Source organism: Pteropus vampyrus, unplaced genomic scaffold, assembly GCF_000151845.1.
Source record: "Pteropus vampyrus isolate Shadow unplaced genomic scaffold, Pvam_2.0 Scaffold150, whole genome shotgun sequence".
NCBI lineage: Eukaryota > Metazoa > Chordata > Mammalia > Chiroptera > Pteropodidae > Pteropus > Pteropus vampyrus.
The window spans coordinates 434,203-441,811 of NW_011888931.1; positions in this window are offsets into that span (position 1 = coordinate 434,203).

Genomic DNA, 7,609 nt, shown 5'->3' on the forward strand with positions numbered 1-7,609 from the left:
TTAATATTGTGAATAAAGATCTTAGGTCTAATAGTTTCATCTGGCAAACAAGTTATTATAACACTACTTCACTGCCAGCACTATTTAATTACTACCCTTATATGATATATTTACAGTTCCAGGGTCTTAAAAAAGACTACAACCGTTATAAAGATTGTGTTCATAAAGCGATGCCATGATAAATAACTTGATTACTTTCTGTATTTGCATAGCGTAAACCCGAAGGTGAGGCTACAGTTGTCCTGATTAAGCTAGTGTGCTCCTGGAAAAGGCTTACCTAGAATAAACGTGTTACAACGTGATTAGGATTAGGATAAGAGAAACTTCACCCTCCTGATTTAAAGAGTCTCCTACCTTAATCCCGTCTATAACTAAAATGCCTATGGTAAAATATCAGACTATATTATTAATAATTATTATACTTTAGGCCCTCCAAAATAGGAGAGAAAAATTTCATTATTTTTCAAAATAGGCTTTGTCCTGACTTCTTATGGAATGACAGTAATGAACAGAACTGAAAGGCAGGTGGGCAGTGGTGACACATCAAGGTTCGAGGTTTCAAATTTCTTCAACTTTAAGAAACATACTTAGAAGGAGTTTATTATGTCTACCAGTTAGAAAAGTTGAACTCTGGGAAGGTGTTCACTGAAAATGAATTTCAAGTTGTCTGTCTTTCAAGTCAGCTCTTCAGACATTTGATTTGTGTTTTGTTTCTGATGAAGAAAAGAGCAGCTGATGGAAGGGCACGGCCTGACAGTTCTTACTTATCAAAAATCAAGTCTTTGCATAAATAGAAACTGTAAAGGCTTCTTAAGTGCCCTGCAATGTTGGTGTTCTGGACACTGTGATGTGCCACCTAATCTCCAATCCATTTATGACCAAGGCTGACGGTGGTTCACAGCCTCCCTGGAAATTGCCCTCCACAGAAGGGAGCTGCCCTACCTAAAGTTATGCTCCTCCCCTAGGGGCAGCCAACATCCTATGACTAGCCCTCTGTCTCAACTAGAACAAATCTGATGGGCTATCCCTGCTCAGAGCTTTGCAATAAAATCAGCTGAGGCCTCTCTTTCAACAGCATTATGGTTTAACTTCTCTGCTTAATACTGTCTCTCTCATTTTCTTGCAGGAAGTATTGTTAAGAGCACACCTCAATTAACCTCCTGTAAACAAATTTCTGCCTCAGAGACTTTTCTCCATCAGACCCAACCTAAGACATAGGGCAAGATTCTTTGGTAGGATTTAAAAAAAAACATTTTTATGTCATTGTAAATTATTGCTCTGTTAATTTGATTTGAGCAAATGGACTGGCTTCGGTAAAATTCCTGCTGGTTTTCCTGTGGATCAGTCGCTTAGTCCTAGAGTTATAGACTTTTTGTGTGTGTGTGTGTGTGTGTGTGTGTGTGTGTGTGTGTGTGTGTGTTAATTTAAAAAGGAGTTTGGAAAAATTAAAAATTGAAAATATACGAGTCTAGTTTTTTTAAAAATAGAAGTAACAAGCTTGCCAAATCAGAGTAAATACCTGAGTAAATAGGAGAGACTCTTTAGTTCATACTTTCTCAATTACGTACATTCTCCTTATAATTGTTAATAGTGGATGAATGCTAAATAAGCATTAAATCTTGGGCATTAAAGAAACAACCAGGATGTACTTGGTCAACCTATGGTATGTCCAGCCCAATGTTCTTTATGTGAGAGGCAGATTTTTTGGAAGATCTTGACTGTCATCCCTGATGTTAACTTCGAAATATCGGGAAGTTTCCCCCAAATATCCATTCTTTGTGCTTCATGGCACTGCTTTTACAGAACCAATCCCTGTGATTTATATTTATTATAACTCCCCCACTAGAATAGGCCTTCTTCAGTGGGAAATTATCCACATTTGTATCCTACCACCTCTTGAGTAGAGCACTATAATTAATAGGTACTCATTGAATTCTAATTTCAATCAGTACAAAATTTATAAGCACTTACGAGATCCTGAGCACTGAGCTAAACATTGTTGGAGAAAATCGGTCACAGTTACTGCCCTCAAAGAACTTATATTTTGATGGTTATAATATACTTTAACAGCTAAAGACAATTTAATGGTGGCCAACTACGCATGACTGAATATTCATTTATCTTTGACATCCCTGACATTCTACTAAAATAAAAGCAAAGAAATATAATAGCCACAGTGTAAAGAAAACTTGAAAGAAGGTCATCGGCAAACAAAATTTCAGCAAAATGTTGGAAATATGTAACTGCCTAAATAGCCTGGAGAATGCAAAAACCTATGTTTGCCCAGCAGAAAGCCAAGTCAATTCTTCACAGAGGATATCAGGTAGCCTCAGGAATTGCAGATACCAGGAGGCAGGGACAAAGGGTAGAGCTGAAAATAGGAAGATTTAGTTGAAAGTTTATGACGGGAGCTGTTAAATGCAATCCCCCACCCTACACACTTAAGTGCCAGAAGATCGTCCCCTCTCCCAGCACAACAGAAGGAAGAAAACTCACTCTGGAGAAGCTGAACCAGAGGGGCTGTGGATTCAGGGACACCAGACACAGCTAAAAAGAGGGGTGAGTTGCCTTACTGAAAACAGGAAGATGAAGTCCACAAACTGAAATGTTGAGATCACCCAATCCTCCTCACTGCAAAGAAAACTGGCCACCAGAATTCTGTTCACCTGACAAAAAAATTAAAGAATTACAACTAGAAAGTAACCAGTCGAAAAGAGATGTCTATGTTAAAAGACATTTAGAATGCCCCTAATGAAATTGCTAGTTCCCATCAATCTACAAATCCAATTCACATGCACAGAGCTTCCTCCAATAAGTGTTTTAGCCTCTTGCTCAAATACATTAGAACACCAAGGGACACCACCATTTGAGGAAATCCTCTAACATGAGTGACAGAGACCAAAACGAACCACAGAGAAAATCTAGAAAACTAAGACACAGAGCACAATAGATGTTTTGTGTCTTAGTTTTGCATCATTCTCTTATCAGAATGATAATAGAAGGTATTACTCTATGAAGCAAGAATAAACTTTATTAAAAACATTTATTTAGAGAATAATATTTCAAAAAATTAAATGTATCTATATCAAGGTAGCATCAGCATATCTCATATATATATATATTAAACACCTGTACTCCACTTAATACCATACATTAATTATTTAGAACATATTTTTAATGTTATATATATACATATGTATGTGTATATATGCATGTGTGTATTTATATAGAGAGAATAACCAACAGAAGAGCTGGAAAGAAAGTTGAATCTCCCCAAAAGTAGAACAAAAAAACAAGGCGATGGAAACTAGGAAAGAGAAGAGAGGTACACATAGATAGAAAGATACTAAAAGCTACTTCGAGGAAAAATGCAGATCACATACAAACGATCAGGACTCAAAAGGAATCAGAATTCTCAGTAACAACAGAAATTAGAAGACAGTGGACAAAATGCCTTCAAAAATATCAAGAGTAGATTTATAGTCTTCTAGTGGAGATTTGGAATGTGTTAGCAGTAAACAACTGGGGAAAAGTGAGGCAATTATTAACTCCAGAAAAAACAAAAGAAGTTGTAAAAGATAAGCAGTGTAATTATAGTGCACTATTTGGCTAAGCTGAGAATAACAATAATTACTTAGAATGTAAACACTGTATACTAATTTAACTAAAAATGGTGATAGAAATATATTGGGAAAATAAGGAGAAGAAAACGTATGTGTTCATTAATATGAGAGGCAGAGTAAAAGACTTATAACTTCATTTATTAAGACAATAATTAAGAAATCAAGAAGCGGCAGTAGCCTTTCAACCAGAACCACCATCTTCTAGTAACTCGCCAAAATGACCAACACAAAGGGAGAAAGAAGAGGCAATCGCTGTAAGTTCTCCAGGCCTTTTAGAAAACATGTAGTTGTTCCTTTGGCCACATACACGCGAATCTGCAAGAAAAGTGATATTGTAGACATCAAGGGAATGGGCACTATTCAAAAAGGATACCCCATAAATGTTACCATGGCAAACCGGAAGAATTTACAATGTTACCCAGCATGTGGTTGGCATTGCTGTAAACAGACAAGTTAAGGGCAAGATTCTTGCCAAGAAAATTAACATAGTATTGACCATATTAAGCACTCTACGAGCCGGGACAGCTTCCAGAAACATATGAAGGAAAATAATCAAAAAAAGAAGGAAGCCAAAGAGAAAGTTACTTGGGTTCAACTGAAGCGCCTGTTCTACCCAGAGGAGCACACTTTGTGAGAACCAGTGAAAAGGAGCCTGTGCTGTTGGAATCCATTCCCTATGAATTCATGGCATGGTAGGTTTAAAAAAAAAAAAACCCAAAAACAAAAACAAAAACAAAAAAACACTGATTGAGTAGGTGTCTCCTTTTCTCTTGCTGAAAGATGTGAGGTGATTTACTGTGCAACAAAGAGTATAGTCCATTGGTTAGGAAAGTTAATACTCATAATTGCATCATTAATAGCTGTATTTAAAAGATCAGGAAATTGCCTTTGAAGCCTGCTGCTTAAAAATAGATTGTTTAAAGTACCCTGTTCTTTGTGACTTACATTTGCTTCCACCTTTCATGGAACCCGACTCAGAAAATAGTAGCGTTTGTGATAATTTGAAACTAGAGTATCTTTTATCTCAACCAAGGGTAGACATTTGTAAAGCAGTTAATGTGTTGCATGACATTCTAAGCACTTTATATAATTTACTCAAAAATCTTAGAGTTAAGTACTGTATTGCCCACTTTACATAAGGAAGCTGCGGCACAATTAACTTGTGCAAGGTTACAGGTGTGTAAAGATTCAAGCCCAGGCAGTATGGTTCCGTAATTGGTTCTCAGTCACTAGTGTCATATTACCTCATACGAATGGGAGCATTTTAAAGCTACTTTGTATAGTTTGAGCACATTTAGGTTATTCAGTTGCTTCCCGGATATTTTTACCTACATGAGGCAAACATCTTAAATTTGACGTAGTCCAAAGGGAATTGATCACATCCTATCCTAGCTGCCTTCAGTTTTCTGTGATAACTATAGCTATAGTATCCGTTTATTTGAAATAAAAACCTTGAATTCTCATTTAAAAAAAGAGAAGCACTAAAAGAATGTTATTTAAGACATGAAGGTAAATATCAGAAGAAATTGATAAAAAAAAAGTTAAAATGATTGCCCTGAAAAATAGAAATGAAGATTGGAGTGGGTGGAGCAAGAATTACTTTTATTTTTGTAATTTTACTTTTATTTTTTATTTTTTTTATTAAAAATTATTGGGGGTGACATCGATTAATAAAATCAAATAAGTTTCAAATGTACAATTCAACAGTACTGTAATTTTATTTCTAAACTATGAATATGTTACTCTGACAAAAACATTTAAAAATATGTCCTAAAGAATAAATATATGGTATTAAGTGGAGTACAGGTGTTTTCTTTCTAACCTGTGAAATAATTCTATTCTGAAAATCTGTTTGCAAAAGGTGAGACATAAGGAAAGATGAATAAGATTTAGATAGGCATAAGGTAGAGATACACAGGGTAGGACCACATGATCTTGGAATTAGCAAATTATAAGGGTAGGGGGAATGGTGAAAAAGCCAGTTGCCAAGAGACAAGAAAGTATGCTGTGAAAGAGTGGGAAAATTCTACCTACATAAGGGGAAGTCAGATGATGATAGGTCTCTGCATCTAAGTAGAGGAATTTGAACTTGTTTGAATAAGAAGAAAATTGTAGATTCCTGAGCAATTAAATAATTTTTTTTTATAAAAGCAATGTTTTAGAAACTTTAATATGAAAATCATATGCAAAATAGTGGATATAGGAGGAAATTGTTTGTCTTTTTCACCATCATATCCCCAGCACCTATCACAGTGCCCAGCTCATGGTAAGAGCTCAACCTGTATTTATTGAATGATAAAGGCTGAGAGCTATAGTAGTAATCCAAGCATGAAGTAGTAAAGCGTTGAGCTAGGAAGGGGTAATGGAAATGGAAAGAAACAGGTGTCTCTTGTACACATTTGAAAAAGAGAAATATTCTAATTTTTCTATTTGAAATGCCTGTTTTAAAAATATTATTCCATATTAAATATAAAGCAAATTTTCTTATAGCAATAATGTTGTAAACAATGATTATGTTCTTAGACCCTCCTGCAACTATAATTCATCTAAAATACAGTCCAATTTAAGTACATCTGTTGTCTATAAGTAGTAGCATTTTACAGGATGATTTTCATGAGGTAAATTTTAAGTTCTAAGTAGTGGGTTATTATTCCAGTTATCTATTGCTTTGTAACTAATTTTTGAAAGTGAGTACCTTAAAACAATAATCATTTTATTACATCTCATAATTTCATGAGTCAGGAATTTGAGCAGGCCTCAGCTGGGTGATTCTTCTGCTTCAAGAGTGTCACTTGAGATTGTTCATTGGTATTCAACTGGTGGGTACGCTGGTCTGGACAGCTGAAGGTGGCTTCCTTCACAAGTCTGGTGCTTATGCCGGCGTAGCTAAAAGGCTGGGATCAGCTGGGACCATTAACTAGAGTGCCTACATATCTGGCCTCTCAAGCATGGTGTTCTTAGGGCTGTTGGTCTTTGGCGGTTGTTCAGAGCTCCTTGAAAGAGTGTTCTCAGAGACCAAGTGGAAGCTACAGGCTTTTTCTCACCTAGTCTCAGATAGCATGCAGTGTCACACTTCTGCCACATTATACTGGTTACAAGTGAGTCAAAGCCCAACCTTCAAGGAAAGACTTCACACAACAGGGTGAATTCAAGTATGGGTGGTTCATTGGAGGACTATCCTTGGTGACTAACTTCCACAGTGGAGCTTAAATGTTCCAAATCTGTATAGGTGCAAGCACCACTTATATTTTTGTCAAAAATTATGTTAATGAGTCTCAAACTTTATTCTCAAGGAAACCTACTGTGTCACTGCTAGTGTTGAATAATCACAGTTTTTTCTATATTTGAAAGAAAAACTGGCATTAGCCAGTTGGATTTTTTTAAATCAATTTTCGTTTCCCTATAACATATTTCTTCAATCATATTGTCTCATACCTCTATTCCTTGCCAACGTGACAGACAATTTTTAGAAATATTTTGTTTTTCACATAGCATTGTTCTCCTTCCTGGTGCTGTGCAGAGTCAGGCTCTTTGTGTTCCCTTGCCCATATCAGATCTGAAAGCAGAAGGCTCTTGCAGATACTTCCCTTTCTGGATTTTGTTTTCATAAATCTGAGCCTCCAGAATCTGTTGAGCAGGAAGAAACAAGAGTTGAAAAGCTACCAAAGTGCCTTGAGCAGCAGGGGGTCCCAGAGCTTCACTCCTGTATTCTTCCATCTACCTCCTTTTTCTCCTCATACCCAAGAAATCTCCTGAGCCACTTTTTTCGAACCTCTACTCCATGGAGTAGAATTTGAAAATAACTGCTCTAGAGCAATCATTCCCCAGATCTTCTGAGTCAGAGAACAAACAGGAACGGTGGGATGGAAGTTGTGGAACCTCAGATACAGACTACCATGTTCCTCTTTTGCATGTATAGGGGATGAAAGACATAGTGGAGTTATAGGTGACTGAAACTTTTTTAGCCTGAAAGTATGAAAGAATGC